Here is a 24,384-nt window from a genome sequence, read left to right as displayed (position 1 = left end):
AACTAATGTACTGCAGTAATAAAGCTTAAATTTTATTAATTTGATAAATGTTTAAAGTAATATAAGAATAATGTTTGAACAAAAGTGAAATATTCAACTGTCTTATATTCATAAAAATATAAATACTGAAGTGCTATCTCAAGTAGCTGTGATTTAAAAATGTTAAAGAAATTATCTATTGTACACTTACATCAAAAGAAAAAAGTAAAGGTTATAACTGAAACATAGAAAGCAGAAATATTGTCATAATACAAGTCGACCAGAAGCCTTAAGAAGTGGATTTCAAAATATCCGTTTTTTAATATTTTGGTCTTTACAGGTGAGGTATTTTCTGAGTTACATTTCAGCAGGTTCAACTTTTTTCTTTTATGCTGGCCTTTTCATTTATTAAGAGGGTGACTTTTTACATGACAACATTGAAACTTGTCCCAGTGCATCTCTCTCATATTCTTTACATGCTTGAGTAGCTTTCTTCTGGAAGTTATGCACATCCTCATAACATCTGGGTTGTAAGGAGAGGTGTCTTGTCCCTTACTTTCACAGAATCTCACTTTGTGGAGAGTACAACCTAGACAGGTGTGATTCTTTCAGTCCAATTCCAAACAAGCATCTGATTTGATTATTCTAACTTCTGGCTGCAATAGGCTCTGTAGAAATGAAGTGTTTCATAAGACTCTCTAGGTACATAGTATTAATATATTATAGTGGACTACTACTCATGGACTATCATGAGTAAAGCTGAGGAGGATTCTGCCTGTTCCTGCCAATTATCAGATTGAATAAATCAAGGTCAGTGTGCTTTAAATAATTTAGGGAACTTGGTTCACCTGTTGCACTTTTACCCAGGGCACATTCTACTGGTGGAGCTAGGGAGTCCTTAACACACATAGTTTACAATCATTGGGATGGTGACAGTGACTTTTCCTCTTGCATGTTAGGGTGTATTCCTATATTTTTGGAGAAGAGGGCAAAGTTGGGGGCCTTTCTACTTAAGTCCCTGGATATTTTTCCCAGATGTTAGTTGGAGAGGTACAAGCCTCTGTGGGAGCCTATTCATAATTCCATTTCAGATTTGACATGAAACTATCTGGTTGGGGGGTGCATGGCCCTTGTATTTGATCAATGTTGTTGATGGAAAGAAATTTACTATTTACTCATAATTCCAAACACAAAGTGGTCCATTCTAAGTTCTTGGTTGAGCAAAGGTTCCACTGCCCTTCCATAATTCCAAGGGTAAGTAGAGTTCTCTTTGTACTCATGATTTGGTAGTGAGGATGATTGTTTAAAATCCCAGACTGAATGAGCTCTGTTCCTTTCATTGAGTATGACATGCATGATTCTGTCTGGGTTGTTGTCTTCTGTACTTCTGCAGGTGGAGGAAAACGTTTGTCCACTTTGGTGTTGCTTACTTTCTTATTGTGATTCTAGTTGTGTGAAATGCATCACCCCACGGCAACAGATTGGGATCCAAATCAAAAACTTACATCTCTTTTCCATTGCACTGCAATAGCTCTGACCACCAACATGGGATATAGGGACCAAGATCCCCTTAATTCCAACCTCAAGTTGTGGAACCTGGGCTAGCTGGTTGGGACTAGCCTATAATGATTATTCATGTACTATCCCACTCTTGATACTGGAACTCAGTTCCAGGTAAAAATCATACCTGTTCTGGATGTTGTGTGGTTCCTTCTCTTCTGTACCACTTTATCTTGTTACACCACTGTTCTGTGCAGATGCTTCCTGTATGGATCATGCCCACACCAGACCCTCTACTTTCTCAGTGTGGAACTGTAGTGTATTGTTAGCAGATGGTATAAATGTTTCATTAGTTAACATATCCCTAAACTGAAAATGGATTTTCAATAACACTTGCCTCCACTGACACTGTCTCCCGACTGAGAGCTGGTGTAGGTCTTGAAAAAGGGATTACATTATCCAAGTGAAGTGCTTATATACAGTTCCGGGATAGAGGGAGTATTGAGGAGGGAGGAGAAGTTTGGAATATTGTCAAGGGTGTTTAAGTGAGGGTATAAAAGATTGGAGCATGCAAGACCAATGATTAGTTTGTCAAAGCCAATGTTGAAGAATAGTTATACTGTCAGTGGAGGTAAGTGTTATTACATTTAAAAACTTTAATTTCTGAGCTTAATTAAACTTGTTTTAATCCTTTAATATGAATGAAAAGCAAAAATGGTTGAGTGTACATTTTTCATTTTCTGCTTATTAAAGTTACTTACAAAACATTAAAATTAGATAAATACACACACTTTTTGAACCATGTCAATAATATCTAGTTATATTGATATTAAACATGGAGAAAAATTTATAATTCTAACATACCTAATATTACTGTAGCTTTCTTAGGTTCAGTTTATAGGGAATACGTTTATAAAGTTTATTTATGATTCTAACATACCTACTATTTCAGTAGCTTTCTTAGGTTCAGTTTATAGGGAATACGTTTATAAAGTTTATTTATAATTTTAACATACCTACTATTTCAGTAGCTTTCTTAGGTTCAGTTTATAGGGAATACGTTTATAAAGTTTATTTATAATTCTAACATACCTACTATTTCAGTAGCTTTCTTAGGTTCAGTTTATAGGGAATACGTTTATAAAGTTTATTTATAATTCTAACATACCTACTATTTCAGTAGCTTTCTTAGGTTCAGTTTATAGGGAATACGTTTATAAAGTTTATTTATAATTATAACATACCTACAATTTCAGTAGCTTTCTTAGGTTCAGTTTATAGGGAATACGTTTATAAAGTTTATTTATAATTCTGACATACCTACTATTTCAGTAGCTTTCTTAGGTTCAGTTTATAGGGAATACGTTTATAAAGTTTATTTATAATTCTAACATACCTACAATTTCAGTAGCTTTTTTAGGTTCAGTTTATAGGGAATACGTTTATAAAGTTTATTTATAATTCTGACATACCTACTATTTCAGTAGCTTTCTTAGGTTCAGTTTATAGGGAATACGTTTATAAAGTTTATTTATAATTCTAACATACCTACTATTACTGCAGCTTTCCTAGGTTCAGTTTATAGGGAATACGTTTATAAAGTTTATTTATAATTCTAACATACCTACTATGTCAGTAACTTTCTTAGGTTCAGTTTATAGGGAATACGTTTATACAGTTTATTTATAATTCTAACATACCTACTATTTCAGTAGCTTTCTTAGGTTCAGTTTATAGGAATACGTTTATAAAGTTTATTTATAATTCTAACATACCTACTATGTCAGTAGCTTTCTTAGGTTCAGTTTATAGGAATACGTTTATAAAGTTTATTTATAATTCTAACATACCTACTATTTCAGTAGCTTTCTTAGGTTCAGTTTATAGGAATACGTTTATAAAGTTTATTTATAATTCTAACATACCTACTATTTCAGTAGCTTTCTTAGGTTCAGTTTATAGGGAATACGTTTATAAAGTTTATTTATAATTCTAACATACCTACTATTTCAGTAGCTTTCTTAGGTTCAGTTTATAGGGAATACGTTTATAAAGTTTATTTATAATTATAACATACCTACAATTTCAGTAGCTTTCTTAGGTTCAGTTTATAGGGAATACGTTTATAAAGTTTATTTATAATTCTGACATACCTACTATTTCAGTAGCTTTCTTAGGTTCAGTTTATAGGGAATACGTTTATAAAGTTTATTTATAATTCTAACATACCTACAATTTCAGTAGCTTTTTTAGGTTCAGTTTATAGGGAATACGTTTATAAAGTTTATTTATAATTCTGACATACCTACTATTTCAGTAGCTTTCTTAGGTTCAGTTTATAGGGAATACGTTTATAAAGTTTATTTATAATTCTAACATACCTACTATTACTGTAGCTTTCTAAGGTTCAGTTTATAGGGAATACGTTTATAAAGTTTATTTATAATTCTAACATACCTACTATTTCAGTAGCTTTCTTAGGTTCAGTTTATAGGGAATACGTTTATAAAGTTTATTTATAATTCTAACATACCTACTATTCCAGTAGCTTTCTTAGGTTCAGTTTATAGGGAATACGTTTGTAAAGTTTATTTATAATTCTAACATACCTACTATTACTGTAGCTTTCCTAGGTTCAGTTTATAGGGAATACTTTTATAAAGTTTATTTATAATTCTAACATACCTACTATGTCAGTAGCTTTCTTAGGTTCAGTTTATAGGGAATACGTTTATAAAGTTTATTTATAATTCTAACATACTTACTATTACTGCAGCTTTCCTAGGTTCAGTTTATAGGGAATACGTTTATAAAGTTTATTTATAATTCTAACATACCTACTATGTCAGTAACTTTCTTAGGTTCAGTTTATAGGGAATACGTTTATACAGTTTATTTATAATTCTAACATACCTACTATTTCAGTAGCTTTCTTAGGTTCAGTTTATAGGGAATACGTTTATAAAGTTTATTTATAATTCTAACATACCTACTATGTCAGTAGCTTTCTTAGGTTCAGTTTATAGGGAATACGTTTATAAAGTTTATTTATAATTCTAACATACCTACTATTTCAGTAGCTTTCTTAGGTTCAGTTTATAGGGAATACGTTTATAAAGTTTATTTATAATTCTAACATACCTACTATTTCAGTAGCTTTCTTAGGTTCAGTTTATAGGGAATACGTTTATAAAGTTTATTTATAATTCTAACATACCTACTATTTCAGTAGCTTTCTTAGGTTCAGTTTATAGGGAATACGTTTATAAAGTTTATTTATAATTATAACATACCTACAATTTCAGTAGCTTTCTTAGGTTCAGTTTATAGGGAATACGTTTATAAAGTTTATTTATAATTCTGACATACCTACTATTTCAGTAGCTTTCTTAGGTTCAGTTTATAGGGAATACGTTTATAAAGTTTATTTATAATTCTAACATACCTACAATTTCAGTAGCTTTTTTAGGTTCAGTTTATAGGGAATACGTTTATAAAGTTTATTTATAATTCTGACATACCTACTATTTCAGTAGCTTTCTTAGGTTCAGTTTATAGGGAATACGTTTATAAAGTTTATTTATAATTCTAACATACCTACTATTACTGCAGCTTTCCTAGGTTCAGTTTATAGGGAATACGTTTATAAAGTTTATTTATAATTCTAACATACCTACTATGTCAGTAACTTTCTTAGGTTCAGTTTATAGGGAATACGTTTATACAGTTTATTTATAATTCTAACATACCTACTATTTCAGTAGCTTTCTTAGGTTCAGTTTATAGGGAATACGTTTATAAAGTTTATTTATAATTCTAACATACCTACTATGTCAGTAGCTTTCTTAGGTTCAGTTTATAGGGAATACGTTTATAAAGTTTATTTATAATTCTAACATACCTACTATTTCAGTAGCTTTCTTAGGTTCAGTTTATAGGGAATACGTTTATAAAGTTTATTTATAATTCTAACATACCTACTATTTCAGTAGCTTTCTTAGGTTCAGTTTATAGGAATACGTTTATAAAGTTTATTTATAATTCTAACATACCTACTATTTCAGTAGCTTTCTTAGGTTCAGTTTATAGGGAATACGTTTATAAAGTTTATTTATAATTATAACATACCTACAATTTCAGTAGCTTTCTTAGGTTCAGTTTATAGGGAATACGTTTATAAAGTTTATTTATAATTCTGACATACCTACTATTTCAGTAGCTTTCTTAGGTTCAGTTTATAGGGAATACGTTTATAAAGTTTATTTATAATTCTAACATACCTACAATTTCAGTAGCTTTTTTAGGTTCAGTTTATAGGGAATACGTTTATAAAGTTTATTTATAATTCTGACATACCTACTATTTCAGTAGCTTTCTTAGGTTCAGTTTATAGGGAATACGTTTATAAAGTTTATTTATAATTCTAACATACCTACTATTACTGTAGCTTTCTAAGGTTCAGTTTATAGGGAATACGTTTATAAAGTTTATTTATGATTCTAAGATACCTACTATTTCAGTAGCTTTCTTAGGTTCAGTTTGTAGGGAATACATTTAGAATTTTCTCTTGATTTGATTGACTACAGATTTTTCTACTTCAGTGATATATTTTTTTCTAAGATATTATTTATCAATTTAGAAATTGTTTTCATTGTTACTATTGATACTCAGCTCTTCCAAAAAAATTTTAAAAATCTAAACCAACCAGAATGCCTTAATTATATTCATTCATTCATAGAATTTCACACATTACATTAATAGGTAAAAAATTTGTGAAGTGCCTGGCTGTTTGTTTGTGGGTTGTTCTTTCAGTAATTCCAGCAACAATGAGTTGCTATTGTTGTGATAAATGATCTATAATTGTTGTACTTAGGACTAGATGTTACACTCTTATTTTTAGATAGATGATTATGAAAAGGTTTATGAGGAAGTACAAGCTATAGAAGACGTCAGTGTTATTGACAACTGGCTTCAAATTGATCTTCGGCCTTGTAAACAAACTTTACTTAACACTATAAAGAAATGGAGCCTTCTGTTCAAGCAACATTTGATTGATCATGGTCAGACTAGTCTGGCTAATCTGGAAACTTTTATTGCTGGAACAGACATAGGATTAACAAAACCTATAGAAGAAGGAAATTATAATGAACTGGTTTCCGTAATGGGTCATCTCAAGGCCGTAAGAGAACAACAAATAATTACTGACAATATGTTTGAACCTCTACATGAAACAGTAGTGCTTTTGAAAATGTATGGACAAGAAATGCCTGAGAATGTGCACCGGCAGTTACAAGTTAGTGTGTTTTGTAATCTTTTAATAACAGAAAAAACTACAAGATGGCTCATAACTCATACATAAGTTGGAACTTAATATAAATGTTATTGTTTATGTAATAGGCTGTATATATATATATAAAAAAGGCATTGGGACAGGCATATTTGACCAACTAAATACAATACATTGTATCACAGGCAAAATATTCAATACTTCTGTAAGAATCATTGTAGACCTTTTTTGCTGATATGTAACTTGTTTGACTTATTATATATTTAAAACTAATCAGTTTCATAACACAATTCCTATATGTCATGTCTGTACATCAAACGTTTAGTCCATGATCTTCATGGGTAGTGAGATTTTCTATGCTACTGATATTTTAATTTTGCAGGTAGAAATGTTATATTTTTGATAATTTGATGACATGCTCAAATATTTTAGATCACTGATTTTATTAAAAATGAAATAAAAGATAGAATTTATTTAAGTTTTGTATATTTATAGCAACTTAATGAACTTGAGACAGTACCTATCATATATATGTAAATAGGAACTTCCTGAGAAATGGAACAATACCAAGAAAATTGCATCTAATGTCAAGCAGCAGATTTCTCCCCTGATTACCAATGAAGCTGTTGCTGTAAGACACCGGTCTGCTACATTTGATGCTAAACAACACGAGTTCAGAGATAAATTCCGCATTGGAGAGGCTTTTCAATTTGGCTGTTTCAAACCATATACTATTTTAGACCAACTTCATCAAGATGTCCTTTCTATGGAGCAGGAAATGTATGGGCTTCAAGAGTCAGCTGCACTGTTTGAAGTGAATGTTCCCGAGTTTAAGCAGTTACAACAGTGTCGTCGAGAAGTGCGTCTTTTGAAGCAGCTGTGGGATTATATTCATGTCATACAGAACAGCATTGGTGAGTGGAAGAAGACCCCTTGGACAGATATAAATGTTGAAGAGATGGAAATGGAGTGTAAGAAGTTTACAAAAGAAATTCGTGGTCTTGACAAAGAGATGAGAGCATGGGATGCTTACTGTCAGATGGAAGCTACTGTAAAAAATATGCTGACTTCATTAAGAGCCGTAAGCGAGCTGCAGAATTCTGCAATTCGAGACCGACATTGGCTTCAGTTAATGCAAGCAACAAAGGTAAGCAGATAGAAGGTACAAGATTTTAACTTGTGTGAAAATAGTGACTTTATGTTTGTTATCATTTTTTAAAATCACTAAAACTAGAGTCATCATGGAGCATTATTTATATCAATATCACAGAAAGTAGATATATTATCTGGTAAGTCATATAATTTATTGTTTTGATATCTAACGTGTGACATGGTGAAACATAATGTAATATTTGATGTGTGATAGAACATAATGTGTGGATATGTGATATTGATACAACATAATTTCTGATATGATAGTTTATCTTCTCTCATAAATATAACTAGTTATTCTTGTTCAGTGTTGCCCTCTATATGCAAAAAATATTTTCACATACTAATAGCCATGAGCTGCCACATATCCCATGATCAGTGTGGTTTAAATTATTCTTGTATGCATATCATTATGAAACATCTGTCCACCAAAAGGAGTGCAAGATACCATGTGAATCCCTTTATTCAGTTCTACTGAAATATCACTCCTTGTTTGGTAGTACTACATTCAAGACATGTTTTGTTGTGTTCTATTTGTGCTTTTTTTTATTAATATCATTTGAACTGGAAAGATTATTTCTGCATTTTACTATTGTTTTTCAGTTTTATAGTTTTGTATGCAAACTTACCTAAGTTATTCTTTATCTGAGTAATTTTCACAGTTTAAGGTGAGAAATTTTCTACCTTTATCCATCAGGTAACCTTGTTTTTTTTCTGGTACTGGTCAATTTCCTCCTGAACAGGCTGTTCATGATGATGAGGATTTTCCAGACCTTTTTACCTCCAGCCAGTTTTGTCGTGCTTTCCCACACCTCTTCTGTAGAATCTGCTAGGCCTAATTCAATTTTTTTATGTATAGTTTCTCATGTATATTTCATTTTCTCCATTTCCTCAGTTTCTTATAATCTAGTTTCTTCCTTATTAAATGACAACCATTCTTTTCAGTATTTTGTTTTTACCTCCTGACATTGGGGTTCATGCTGAGCAAATTGTTTCTTATTTGTGAGCTGGAAGAACTAGCATGCTTTGCCCTGCATGGGCTATGGATCATTTTATCCTGGCTTTCCATCAGGCAGGTTATCTCTCTCTTAATTCTCAGTAGTTAGATTCACTATTACAAATATAGAGGACTGAAATTGACTACTCTGCCCATTTATACCAGTGCCAGTTTTCCACCTCATTCTTACCCTTACAAATCTCCTACAGTACTTGTCCTTGATATGCCTTCTTTCTGATGCACTCTACTGATCTCCTGAGGGATTTTTTGGGAATAAATTTTTTCTTATTACCCTTATGTTGGCATTATTTATTGTCCTTCTTGGCTCTCTCTTTCTCCTATATGGTTTCTTTACTTCTGGAACCTTCTGGGGAGGATCATTGTCTTGGCCCTTTATTCATTTACCATCCATTTACCTGAAGGATTTGTGGGTGACTGCTTTTTTCAGTGGTTTATTTTTTGGAATATTCCTGTCATTTGACCCTTTCATCCTTGTTTGTTTGTCTCTACATGAACCCTTGCTGTTCCTTGTTCTTGTTCCACTTCCATCTTTCCTTCCTTTACCTATTCCTCCCACTAATGGTTGTACTGTCTGTGCTTTTATCGATGCAAGTCTCATTGTCGTCAGTAGTACTGGTGACTATTTTGTGGGTACCAGTATGGTCAGGGCTCATTTAATCAATTTTGTTCGCAGGTGTTGGGAATTTGCTACGGCTCATTAATTTCTTCAGGACTTGATAGAAAGGCTTATCTTGAAATTATTTTTTTACTTTTATTATCTGCTGTATCCGTTTCTTTTCTACTACCTTGGGATCATATTACTGGTGAAAGTCTGTCAAAGAGCTATTGAGCCTGTTTCATGTCAGGCTGTTTGTGATAACCAAGAAAACCAGGTACTGGCATCCTGTGATTGATCTGTCATGCCTCAGTCAGTTTCTGGATTTCCCTTGATATATAGGCCTTTCTCACAGTAAGGTACACTTTTCTCTTCAGGATTGTGGCTGACCAATGTTTATGTCTAATATGCCTATTTACATGTTCCTATTTCTCATCAGTGCAGATGCTATCTTTGGTTTGTTAATCAGATGGTTGTATACCTGTTTTACATTTTGTCCATATGTCTGTTTTAAGTGGTTAAAGCTTTTTCCCAACTGCTACATGCTTGGGAGTTGTGCTGTAGACAACTGGCTTCTGTTAGCTTATGTTTAAATAAAGTTTTCACATCACACTTGACTCTTCCTGTTGGAAGCTGCTTGAGTTATTTCACATCACATTTGGCTCTTCCTGTTGGAAGCTGCTTGAGTTATTTCACATCACACTTGGCTCTTCCTGTTGGAAGCTGCTTGAGTTATTTGACATCACACTTGACTCTTCCTGTTGGAAGCTGCTTTTTGAGTTAGCAAGTTAGAGAAGTTTTCCATGTCCATTTTTTTTTTTTTTACAACTCTCACCTCAATACGACCCATTCTTCACCTCTTCAACTCCTTCAAAGAATCTTTTATTTGTTCACACCCTTGCTTCCCTTATCTTACTGTTCACAAGGTTCTATCACTTACTGTTTACAGTGTTCCATCCCAAAAGGAGGTTTCCATGGAAACAATTATCCTCTTGGGTCAGGCATCTTTTCATTGGACTCCGATCGATGGAATCTTACTCAGAATTCCTTGGATTCTCACATCCTTCATCCCTGATTGAGTTTGTGGTTGAACTTGGCAAGTTAAGCAATATGTTGTCTTTTTGGTCACAGCGTAGTGTCTCATTGAATGACTCTGAGTTTTTCAGGTACATACTTTTAGCTCATAGTTTTCTTGTCTTGTGGTGGATTTGAAATGTATTACCTGTTTTGTATTCAGGAGGTCACACTGTTTCTATAGATGTATTTGACCATACCCAAGGTTTCATAGGTTAATATAAAGAATTTGAGTTTGTGGGTAGGCTGGCAAGCTGATAAGTAGTAAAATCAAATTGGGTATATTTGCATCCGACTATTGGTATCACTGCCACACAAAAATATAGCTGTTAAAAATGGTCTCATAGAGTAATTTACTGTAATCATACCAAAAACAATTTAAAAGGCCATGGCCATTGGAGATTCCCTCTTTTTAATATTTGATGTGTGACAAACACAATGTTTTTAATAATTTGAAGCTGTTATTCCTGTGCAAACTAAATACTTAATTTGAAGGAATTTGTCCACATAGGCTTGTATCCTTATTGGGTGAACAGTTATGACTTTAACAATAAAATTTTTGAATCACAAAGAAAACATTTAAATTTTCCTAACAGTTTTGACCATACAAAACATTTCCTTTGTTTCTTTAGACTTATGAAATATTTGTTACTTATTAATTTCACTCCAGGTTACCTTTGTCATGGATGAAAATACAACTCTTGCTGATCTTCTTGGTTTGAATCTTCATGAATATGAGGATGAAGTTCAAAGTATAGTAGACAAAGCTGTTAAAGAAATGGGAATGGAGAAAGTTTTGAAAGAATTAGACGTTACTTGGGCAACAATGGAGTTTGAACACGAAAGACATCAAAGAACTGGTTGTACTTTGCTTAGAGCATCTGAGGAATTAATAGAGACACTTGAGGACAATCAGGTCAGTATTAAAAATAAACAAAAATTAAGACAGTATTCTAAATATGGCTGGTAAGAGTATTAATACTTTAATTGAAATAAAGTACAGAACAGTACCAAGAAGGTCAAAATGTTGTTTAGTAATTAAAGTGTTAATACCCATACCAGCCTTCTTGAGAATACATTTTTACTTCATCATCATACCAAATTACAACTACCTAAATTATACTAAATCTTTCAGATTTCACTAAAACTTTTGACTGTTAGTGTCAGCTGTATTTTACTGAAAAGTATTGACTCTTATTGTAAACTGTAATTTCACTTCTTGCTTTCAGTTAGTGTTTAGGTAGAATATATAATTATTTATTACATCTAATTTGTTTACATAGCTCAAGTGAGACTCATAAAGTTATGAAACTTTTCAAAGTTTATGTCTTTCTTTCACACTGTGTAAGAAAAACCAGTAGTTATTCTTTGTTAGCTGCTTCTAAAAGAGTTTGTTGGAGTTTTAAGTAAAAAAACAACAACAAGAACCCTCTCAAGAATAATTTCATTATGCTTTGGGTATCAAACTAGAACTGGAATAGCTAAGTGCAAAATAATATCATAACATTATTTTTTTTCTATAATTTTTTCTGAGACTTGAACTAGTTTTCAAAATAATTAAACTAAGTTGAGTCAGGGAAAAGTTAGGGTTAAGCTTGAACAATCACCAAAGTTCAATGTCTTGACTGGAACTGCAAAAGAAAGTTAGAAAACAAATGTTTTCTCAAGACTGTCCTTTGGCTGATCTTGATTTAATAAAATGACAAAAAGCAAAGAATGAAAAGGAAAAAACTAATTCAATAGATATAATAGATATAATAGTTATAATAGATATAATAGATATAATAGTTTTCTTTTTCAGTACATTATTTTAAAAAAATTAATTAAATTAGATTTAGGAACTTGCAATGGCAAAAGTACAAACAACAATTTCTTTATTAAGAGTAAAAACATGAAACTAATGTTTTTTGGCAAAATAAAAGACAAAATATTTATTATTACTTACAGCTGACTATATTTGGATAACACAGTTACCATCATCAGAACTAATGGTAGATACTATGCCTCGTGATGGCAACTGTTTACTGAAACTAGTTGGCTGTAAGTAATAATAAATATTTTACCTTATATAGTGCCAGAAACTGGCAGTTTTGTGTTTTGTACTCATGATTTTGTAGTACACTGTGCCTGACAAGAAGTTACAGTTTCTTTGTCTCTGAATCTTTAAGACTTACATCATTTGACTTACAGTTACATGGTGTACATTAAAAGACAGTTGGAACAAAGCATTGATGCCAAAAAAGTTGCTTGAAAGAATGAATCAAGATTTGATATGTGTTCCAGATTTTTTGTTCATTTATATTATTTATTTAACTAGATATCTATTTATATTTTTAAAGCATTACTTACCTATTATCCTATTTATCTTATTGATTAGGTCCAACTTCAGAACCTCATGACATCCAAGTACATCGCCCATTTCCTTGAAGAAATCTCCAGCTGGCAGCGGAAACTTTCCATGGCTGACCAGACTATTAGTGTTTGGTTTGAAGTTCAACGTGCGTGGTCACACCTTGAAAGCATATTTATTGGATCCGAGGATATACGTTCTCAATTGCCAGAAGATTCAAAAAGGTAAAAATTCTAACTTAAATATTTCTCTTACTGAGTTATGTTTTAATTATTTTCTGTTTTTCAGAAATGTATGTAATTTCGTGTTGCATTCTGAATAAATACAGCTATGTTGTAATCTTACCCCTTTGGATTAAATCATAATCCAAAAACATACTTTCTTTCACTCACCCCTTCATACCTCACTATATTGCCCAAAGCAAGTTAAATATTGTGATTATCTCCACCTATGCAATGCACCCCTATCCAATACCTGTGTATAAGTTTCCTATTATTACTTATTATTCATTTTTCTTCATGGCAGAATGTTATGACAATGTTTTTGTGTGTTTGTTGTGGGTTTCTTTTTAGTATTGATTGGTTTCAGATGATTTCTTTATTTTCAGACCAGTTTTCTTGGGGCTGCAGTTTGTTGTTTATTTTCTGTATTTTACCAAATAATGAAAAAACTTTCAAAGTAATAGTTTTTCAAAGTGATTTCAGTTTTATGTTTGTTTCTCTTCTTCTTCAGAGACTTTTCATCATTTTTCTTTGAATCCCACTCAGTAGTGTTGCTAAGTCAGATATGCCTCCTTCCAAATCTGCATCAGCTACCAGGTGACTGATAAAAAATGTCCTAGTAGCACTGACTTCTGTTGAGATGGGGTATTCCTGAGTGGTAAACAGTTATAACACAATGACCAGTACACTTTCATGAGTAAAGCTTAAAGAGATTTTGCCCATTCCTGCTGACTTCTAGATTGAATAAATTGGTTTGTTTTTTTTGCTTTTCAAAATAGAGAAGAACATTCACTTATTGTACTGATTCTGGAGCACTATTTTTATGGATTCCCCATTGTGAGTATCCCCCCATTTCTTCTAGTGGAGCATAGGAGTCCTTGCCACTTCTAGTTTCCAGTTGCTGGAGTGGTTGACAGAGGGATATTCCTCCTGAATGATAATTGAATTCATTTCGCTCGAGAAGAAGAAGAACACGTTTGGTTTCAATAATTGTGGATGGTTTTCTCAGATGTATGGTGGGAACAGGACTGATTTACACAGGGTCCTCCCTGTAATTCCAATTCAGAGATGGCTCTTTACTTGAGTTGAGCGTAGCCCTTCTTTTTGGTCATTCACTTCATTTTCATGATAATGAAGGAGGCCTTCAACTCCATATAATCCCATGCATGGAACATCACTTTCTGAGCCATTGGTTGGCCTTTGTAAATTCAGCATCCTCCTCATAATTCCAGAGGTGGGAAGTGTTGCCTTACTTCTCAGATCAGGGAGTTAGGATTTCAGTTCATATTCTCAGGCCAAGTAATACCTGTTTTTTTCAGGTTAAGTGATGTCTGAAAGTTCTAAATTTAATATATTGCATTATGCAGTTCTTAATGTTGGTGGAAAAAAATGATGGATACAAGAGACTCTGTAAGTTAAGGGTGAAGAGAATTAAAGTATAGATAATAAAGTATAGCATTGCATGCTAGTAAAGTACCCATGACAAAAAGGTCAAACATTCATGTTATTAAGGTACCCATGACAAAAAGGTCAAACATTGCTTGTTATTAAGGTACCCATGATAAAACTTTATTTTTATTGCTACTAAATGTTAATATCTCATGTCATAATTGTTTAACTAAGTTTTAACACCAAACCAAAAACGAAGATGGTTGTACTGTCTAATCATCATATGAAGGTATGTCTATGCTCATCAAGCTTTGTGAGTTAAAAATAATATGGATACTTTATCATATGAAGGTATGTCTGTGCTCATCAAGCTTTGTGAGTTAAAAATAACATGGATACTTTATCATATGAAGGTATGTCTGTGCTCATCAAGCTTTGTGAGTTAAAAATAACATGGATACTTTATCATATGAAGGTATGTCTGTGATCATCAAGCTTTGTGAGTTAAAAATAACATGGATACTTTATCATATGAAGGTATGTCTGTGCTCATCAAGCTTTGTGAGTTAAAAATAACATGGATACTTTATCATATGAAGGTATGTCTGTGCTCATCAAGCTTTGTGAGTTAAAAATAACATGGATACTTTATCATATGAAGGTATGTCTGTGATCATCAAGCTTTGTGAGTTAAAAATAACATGGATACTTTATCATATGAAGGTATGTCTATGCTCATCAAGCTTTGTGAGTTAAAAATAACATGGATATGTTCTTTTAGAGGTTATCTGTTTATTTGTTTAGAAATAAGGATTTAAAACACAATAAAGATGGTGACAGCAATATGACCCTCTATTCTCACAAGAGTTTATGTGAAAACTCACCTGCATGAATAGTAGAAAGATCATGAACAGAAACTAGGAAATTTTTGATTGATCAGTGAGTCAATAAAATGAAATTAGATACAGAGGTTTCACGGATTAAAACACATAATTGATGGATCTGAGGAAAGTTTTGAAGACTCTTCGTGTATATTTATAACAAAAGGAAGGAAACTAAAAGTAACTATGATTAAAAATTAAACAGATGCAGTTGAGAATTTCAGGATGAATGTACTTCAAATGGTTACAATAAAACCAAGAATACCAGTTAACAGGTTACCAAAACATACAGTGGTGTCTTAATGAATCTTCAAGACAGATGCTACATTCATTCTTGAATGGATAGTTCACTGACAATAATGAACTTTTCAACATCAAATAATGTGTAATCAAAGAACATTTGTATTTTCTCAAACATCTTGGTTAGAGAGCAGAGTGAAATATATATGATTGGAGTAAGAAATTAAATGCCTGTAACATTAGTTTACAGTAATTTACAGTGTGTTGAATTGAAATTGCAAAGAGAGTGATGACAAGCTAAATGAATAGTGTTAGAGTTGTAACTTCATACAAGAAGCTAAACTGTTACTGTATAATAAAGATATAATAATTCTGAAGCACTAATTTTGATATATAGTTGGGAAGTATAATGTGTTGGAGAGATATTTAATCACAATGTCTTACTGAGAATTAAGTTTAAAGTTGTGCAAGAAGAATCAAAGATTTCAATATTTCAAATAGAAACATAAAGATCTAAGAATATATAGGAAAGTGTTGCTTTAAGGTGATGAAATATACAGGAAAATGTTGTTTTTAGTTGATGAAAAATACAGGAAAATGTTGCTTTAAGTTTATGAAAAATACAGGAAAATGTTACTTTAAGTTGATGAAAAATACAGGAAAATGTTGCTTTAAGTTGATGAAAAATACAGGAAAATGTTGCTTTAAGTTGATGAAAAATACAGCAAAATGTTGCTTTAAGTTGATGAAAAATACAGGAAAATGTTGCTTTAAGTTGATGAAAAATACAGGAAAATGTTGTTTTAAGTTAGAAAATACAGGAAAATGTTGCTTTAAGTTGATGAAAAATACAGGAAAACGTTGCTTTAAGTTGATGTAAAATACAGGAAAATGTTGCTTTTAGTTAGAAAATACAGGAAAATGTTGTTTTTAGTTGTTAGAAAATACACAAAAAAGTTGCTTTAAGTCGTTGGAAAATACAGGAAAATGTTGCTTTAAGTCGTTGGAAAATACAGGAAAATGTTCCTTTAAGTCGTTGGAAAATACAGGAAAATGTTGCTTTAAGTTGATGAAAAATACAGGAAAATGTTGCTTTTAGTTAGAAAATACAGGAAAATGTTGCTTTTAGTTAGAAAATACAGGAAAATGTTGCTTTAAGTCAGAAAATACAGAAAAATGTTGCTTTAAGTTGTTAGAAAATACAGGAAAATGTTGCTTTAAGTTGTTAGAAAATACAGGAAAATGTTGCTTTAAGTTGAGGAAAATACAGGAAAATGTTGCTTTTAGTTAGAAAATACAGGAAAATGTTGCTTTAAGTCGTTGGAAAATACGGGAAAATGTTGCTTTAAGTCGTTGGAAAATACAGGAAAATGTTGCTTTAAGTTGATGAAAAATACAGGAAAATGTTGTTTTAAGTTAGAAAATACAGGAAAACGTTGCTTTAAGTTGATGAAAAATACAGGAAAATGTTGCTTTAAGTTGATGAAAAATACAGGAAAATGTTGCTTTAAGTCGATGAAAAATACAGGAAAATGTTACTTTAAGTTGATTAAAAATGCAGGAAAATGTTGCTTTAAGTTGATGAAAAATACAGGAAAATGTTGCTTTAAGTTGATGAAAAATACAGGAAAATGTTGCTTTTAGTTAGAAAATACAGGAAAATGTTTTTAGTTGTTATAAAATACAGGAAAATGTTGCTTTAAGTTATAAAATACAGGAAAATATTGCTTTAAGTTATAAAATACAGGAAAATGTTGCTTTAAGTCAGAAAATACAGGAAAATGTTGCTTTAAGTCGTTGGAAAATACAGGAAAATGTTGCTTTAAGTTGATGAAAAATACAGGAAAATGTTGCTTTTAGTTGATGAAAAATACAGGAAAATGTTACTTTTAGTTAGAAAATACAGGAAAATGTTGCTTTAAGTCAGAAAATACAGAAAAATGTTGCTTTAAGTTGTTGGAAAATACAGGAAAATGTTGCTTTAAGTTGATGAAAAATACAGGAAAATGTTGCTTTTAATTAGAAAATACAGGTAAATGTTGCTTTAAGTCAGAAAATACAGAAAAATGTTGCTTTAAGTTGTTAGAAAATACAGGAAAATGTTGCTTTAAGTTGTTAGAAAATACAGGAAAATGTTGCTTTAAGTTGTTAGAAAATACAGGAAAATGTTGCTTTAAGTCAAAAATACAGGAAAATGTTGCTTTAAGTTGTTGGAAAATACAGGAAAATGTTGCATTAAGTTGTTAGAAAATACAGGAAAATGTTGCTTTAAGTTGTTAGAAAATAAAAATATTGTATCTCAGAATGTATGGTATGGATATTAATTAATGCTTTTATTGAGAAGCAGAGAACAATGTTATAACCTTTTCTGCTTATTAATAAAAGTGTTAATTCCCACACCAGCAGTTCTGAGATACATTTTTATTTCAAGCGAGTTTCTCGTCATCAAGAAGGACAGGAAAATATTGCTTTAAATCATTAATCAAACCATAAATATTAAACCTGACATGAGAAATTGAGAACTTAGATAAAAATGATGTTTTCCAAGTGACTTCTCCAGACATCAGTGGTGAGTTTTAGTGTATAGTTTCGTTTGACCTTTGTAGAGTAAAACCAAGATTTGGGACTATATACAAGTTTTAATCTCTTTCTATACTGTAAGATCAGGTTTAACTTTAGCAGCTAAACTGATATAAAAGCTTGTTCTGTATGTAGCTTATCTGCTTTAATATCAGTGTTTATGATTACACTTTAATTTTTGAAATATTTATCTTGAGTAATTTATTTTCAGTTAATTCCTGGAATAATAAAGATCCTTGTTTGTATATGGAATAAAAATAAGGTTTAGTAATTGGTGGAGGACAGTGTAGGTTGCAAGAAGACCTCTTGGCAATTATTTGTTGCTAGTAAGTAAAAGAAGAGGAAAAAATAAGAATCTTATACAAGATGGTAGACTAATAATTTGTAACAATCACAAGCTGAATCTTTTTCAAGTAGTAATAAGGATGATTGGAGCCATATAAAAAGTTAAAGACAGTCCTGTCATGAAGACTTCATCTAGAGGAATAGTTTTGTTGTGAAATGTCCTTTTATTTGATGGACAAGACATGAGGATTGCAGATTGTAAAGAATAATTTTATTTTTAAAATAACTTAGTTTGTTAATCATTCATAAAATCTATCATACCTAGTAGATATAGTAACATGCTGCATAAGAGTAATTCACCTAGTGTTAAAATTAGAATAAACAGTACATAGGAATTATTTCAACACAAAGTATGGTCTCAAAAATGTTTCATACAGTTAGTATGACACAAAAATAAATTTTGTGGATGGGAATATCTTGAGTATATTAATTATTGAGAAAGAGTTTCATTTGTGATATGAGGTAAAAATACCTTTTAAAGTATCCAGTAATATCAACAAGATCTATAAAATATCCTTGGAATGGGTTTGTATGAAGTAAGAGTACGTAATCTGTGAAACCCCAAAGTAATGTGAAGAAGTGTTTCTAACTGTGTGAAACCCCAAAGTAATGTGAAGAAGTGTTTCTAACTGTGTGAAACCCCAAAGTAATGTGAAGAAGTGTTTCTAACTGTGTGAAACCCCAAAGTAATGTGAAGAAGTGTTTCTAACTGTGTGAAACCCAAAGTAATGTGAAGAAGTGTTTCTAACTGTGTGAAACCCCAAAGTAATGTGAAGAAGTGTTTCTAACTGGTTTGTTGTCAAAGCTGTAATAGCCTTAAGGATATGACATTTGATAATATGTTATCTATTGATTTTATGATGAAAACATTTACTCATAGTGTATAAGTAACTGCTGTTGTACTCCATAGTGGACCTGATAAGTTGTATTTTGATCACCAGTCTAACTTATAACAAACAGTACAGCTTATAGAACAGAAGTAATTGATCCCAGTCTTTAAAACTGTTACTAATGTCTGTAATAGTTGCTACTGATCGTGCTCAGTTGAATAGTTGCTACTGACCGTGCTCAGTTGAATAGTTGCTACTGATCATGCTCAGTTGAATAGTTGCTACTGATTGTGCTCAGTTGAATAGTTGCTACTGATCGTTTCCAGAGAGAGAAAGAGTAAAATGTATCATTTCCATTAGTAATTCTAGTGTCCTTTTAAAGATGACAAGTGAATTAGCTTTCATTGTGAAAGACAGAAAACTAGCTTATACACAAGGTTATATTAGTTTTGAGCAAGGGTTAAATTTTATTTTGAAAGGAAATTTATTGCAATATATTTTATTTTTCTTCATGTGACTCGTATTTGACCACTAACTTCTAAACAGCAAACAGTTTATTTGCACACTTTTCTGGATAAAAGTTTTCATTCTTATTTACATGATATTTATCATTGTTTTTATGACTAGTTACTTGTCTGTTAGGTCTAGATATTTTTGTAAAAATATACTTTGTGAGTGTTTTGTTAGAGACTATTATACTCCTTACAGATTTGAAGAAATTGATAGAACATTCAAGCTCTTGATTAAGAACATGGAGAAAACCACCAATGTAATTACTGCAACCAATCAAAGTGGTTTATATGAGAGTCTAGAGGCTATTCAAGCAGAGTTAACTCTGTGTGAGAAAGCTCTTGCTGAATATTTAGAGACTAAGAGGTTAGCTTTTCCTCGGTTTTACTTTGTCTCTTCAGCAGATTTGCTTGACATCTTGTCCAATGGAAATCAACCAGAACAGGTGAGTCCATCAGAGTATTGGTTAGGACACATCTATTTGACTGTAAATCTTATGATGGACATTGGAGGCAGAGAATGAATCAGTCTTGTAATGTATCTGTTTAATCACATAATTAGTAATAATCAATAAAGAATGAATCAGTGTCATGATGTATCTGTTTAATCACATAGTTAGTAATAATCAGTAGAGAATGAATCAGTTCCATGATGTATCTGTTTAATGACTTAGTTAGTAATAATCAATAGAGAATGAAACAGTCCTATAATGTATGTGTTCAATCACATAGTAATAATCAATAGCTGAATAAATCAGTCACATGAGATATCTGTTTAATCACACAGTAATAATCAATAAAGAATGAATCAGTGTCATGATGTATCTGTTTAATCACATAGTTATTAATAATCAATAGAGAATGAATCAGTCCCATGATGTATCTGTTTAATCATATAGTTAGAAATAATCAATGGAGAATGAATCAGTTCCATCATGTATCTGTTTAATCGCAAAATTAGTAATAATCAATGGAGAAGGAATCAGTTCCATGATGTATCTGTTTAATTATATAGTTAGAAATAATCAATGGAGAATGAATCAGTTCCATCATGTATCTGTTTAATCACAAAGTTAGTAATAATCAATGGAGAATGAATCAGTCCCATGATGTATCTGTTTAATCACATAGTTAGTAATAATCAGTAGAGAATGAACCAGTCCCATGATGTATCTGTTTAATCACATAGTTAGTAATAATCAATGGAGAATGAATCAGTCCCATGATGTATCTGTTTAATCACATAGTTAGTAATAATCACTAGAGAATGAATCAGTCCCATGATGTATCTGTTTAATCACATAATTAGTAATAATCAATGGAGAATGAAGCAGTCCCATGATGTATCTGTTTAATTACATAGTAATAATCAGTAATGAATGAACCAGTCCCACGATGTATGTGTTTAATCACATAATTAGTAATAATCAATGGAGAATGAACACATAGTTAGTAATAATCACTAGAAAATGAATCAATCTCATGATGTATCTGTTTAATCACATAGTTAGTAATAATCAATGGAGAATGAATCAGTTCCATGATGTATCTGTTTAATCATATAGTTAGAAATAATCAATGGAGAATGAATCAGTTCCATCATGTATCTGTTTAATCACAAAGTTAGTAATAATCAATGGAGAATGAATCAGTTCCATGATGTATCTGTTTAATCATATAGTTAGAAATAATCAATGGAGAATGAATCAGTTCCATCATGTATCTGTTTAATCACAAAGTTAGTAATAATCAATGGAGAATGAATCAGTCCCATGATGTATCTGTTTAATCACATAGTTAGTAATGATCAGTAGAGAATGAACCAGTTCCATGATGTATCTGTTTAATCACATAGTTAGTAATAATTAATAGAGAATGAATCAGTCCCATGATGTATCTGTTTAATCACATAGTTAGTAATAATCACAAGAGAATGAATCAGTTCCATGATGTGTCTGTTTAATCACATAGTTAGTAATAATCAATGGAGAATGAATCAGTCCCATGATGTATCTGTTTAATCACGTAGTTAGTAATAATCAATGGAGAATGAATCAGTCCCATGATGTATCTGTTTAATCACATAGTAATAATCACTAGAGAATGAATCAGTCCCATGATGTATCTGTTTAATCACATAGTTAGTAATGATCAGTAGAGAATGAATCAGTCTCTTGATGTATCTGTTTAATCACATAGTTAGTAATGATCAGTAGAGAATGAATCAGTCCCATGATGTATCTGTTTAATCACATAGTAATAATCACTAGAGAATGAATCAGTCCCATGATGTATCTGTTTAATCACATAGTTAGTAATAATTAATAGAGAATGAATCAGTCCCATGATGTATCTGTTTAATCACATAGTTAGTAATAATCACAAGAGAATGAATTAGTTCCATGATGTGTCTGTTTAATCACATAGTTAGTAATAATCAATGGAGAATGAATCAGTCCCATGATGTATCTGTTTAATCACATAGTTAGTAATAATCAATGGAGAATGAATCAGTCCCATGATGTATCTGTTTAATCACATAGTAATAATCACTAGAGAATAAATCAGTCCCATGATGTATCTGTTTAATCACATAGTAATAATCACTAGAGAATGAATCAGTCCCATGATGTATCTGTTTAATCACATAGCTAGTAATGATCAGTAGAGAATGAATCAGTCCCATAATGTATCTGTTTAATCACATAGTTAGTAATAATCAATGGAGAATGAATCAGTCTCTTGATGTATCTGTTTAATCACATAGTTAGTAATGATCAGTAGAGAATGAATCAGTCCCATGATGTATCTGTTTAATCACATAGTAATAATCACTAGAGAATGAATCAGTCCCATGATGTATCTGTTTAATCACATAGTTAGTAATGATCAGTAGAGAATGAATCAGTCCCATGATGTATCTGTTTAATCACATAGTAATAATCAGTAGTGAATGAATCAGTCCCATAATGTGTCTGTTTAATCACATAGTTAATAATCAATGGAGAATGAATCAGTCCCATGATGTATCTGTTTAATTACATAGTGATAATCAGTAGAGAATAAATCAGTCCCATGATGTATCTGTTTAATCACATAGTAATAATCATTGGAGAATGAATCAGTCCCATGATGTATCTGTTTAATCACATAGTAATAATCACTAGAGAATGAATCGGTCCCATGATGTATCTGTTTAATCACATAGTAATAATCATTGGAGAATGAATCAGTCCCATGATGTATCTGTTTAATCACATAGATAGTAATGATCAGTAGAGAATGAATCAGTCCCATGATGTATCTGTTTAATCACATAGTAATAATCAGTAGTGAATGAATCAGTCCCATAATGTGTCTGTTTAATCACATAGTTAGTAATAATCAATGGAGAATGAATCAGTCCCATGATGTATCTGTTTAATTACACAGTGATAATCAGTAGAGAATAAATCAGTCCCATGATGTATCTGTTTAATCACATAGTAATAATCATTGGAGAATGAATCAGTCCCATGATGTATCTGTTTAATCACATTGTTAGTAATAATCACTAGAGAATAAATCAGTCCCATGATGTATCTGTTTAATCACATAGTAATAATCATTGGAGAATGAATCAGTCCCATGATGTATCTGTTTAATCACATAGTTAGTAATAATCAGTAGAGAATGAATCGGTCATTTTTTTCATATGGTTAGGTAAATGTAGAAGGTCAGTTTAAAATTCAAACAAATATACCACTGAACTATAACTGTTGGTTATGTTTAGTATTAAATTGTTAAAATATGCAGTTCACAGGTTCAAGCTTGTAAAACAATTATTTGTTAAATCATATGTTTAAACTATTGTTAGATATGTATTCATATCATACTTCTTATATCAGTAGAATTAAGACTAATATTTATCATGTCAGTAAACAATAGTGTTGATAAATGAGTTTTAAGCCTTTGATTCATTTGATGGCAATTGAAATATCATGATGAACAGCAGAATAACATCAACAACAATGAACTGTGTGTGTACTTTAACAAACATTTAATTTTTGAATATTGTAGAATACATGTTCCACATTTAACAAGCTGTATTGAACATATTGTTAAACAAGTTGTAAACAGTTAGTAAAACTGAAGACTTGTGAATATAATATTTATGGTAATGAGTATTAAAATGATTGTTTTCATCATGTCACATAATTAGTTCTGTTTGTTTCTAACATGAAATGATTTGTGTTGATGCCCAATGTGAAACACATGGTTTTGGTGAGGGTACTCTGTTCTGTTTTCAGTTTTCTAAAAGTGTAATGGAATGCTAGTATTTGATTTGAAAGTTTGAAGGATAAGTTCTTTTAATTACTTCCACAATAAGATTTCACACTTCAAAAAGAACAGTGATCATGTTGTCAATTTTTGATAGAATGAACTTTTACCATT

The 24,384-nt window shown here is 31.4% G+C and overlaps 1 pseudogene across 1 annotated transcript in view; it reads left to right on the top strand.

Annotated features, from left to right (window-relative positions):
• LOC143226953 (dynein beta chain, ciliary-like) overlaps positions 1-24,384 on the top strand; it is a 186,227-nt pseudogene that overhangs the window by 39,624 nt on the left and 122,219 nt on the right. Inside the window, exons 18-22 of the transcript XR_013014816.1 lie at positions 6,380-6,772; positions 7,308-7,913; positions 11,276-11,521; positions 12,983-13,179; positions 20,150-20,396. The product of XR_013014816.1 is annotated as a dynein beta chain, ciliary-like (transcript). The remainder of the gene's footprint in view (positions 1-6,379; positions 6,773-7,307; positions 7,914-11,275; positions 11,522-12,982; positions 13,180-20,149; positions 20,397-24,384) is intronic.

The sequence above is a fragment of the Tachypleus tridentatus genome, chromosome 9 (assembly GCF_004210375.1).
Source record: "Tachypleus tridentatus isolate NWPU-2018 chromosome 9, ASM421037v1, whole genome shotgun sequence".
Classification (NCBI taxonomy): domain Eukaryota; kingdom Metazoa; phylum Arthropoda; class Merostomata; order Xiphosura; family Limulidae; genus Tachypleus; species Tachypleus tridentatus.
The sequence above is the reverse complement of the archived record's forward strand: the minus strand, read 5'-3'. Positions and strand labels throughout refer to the sequence as shown.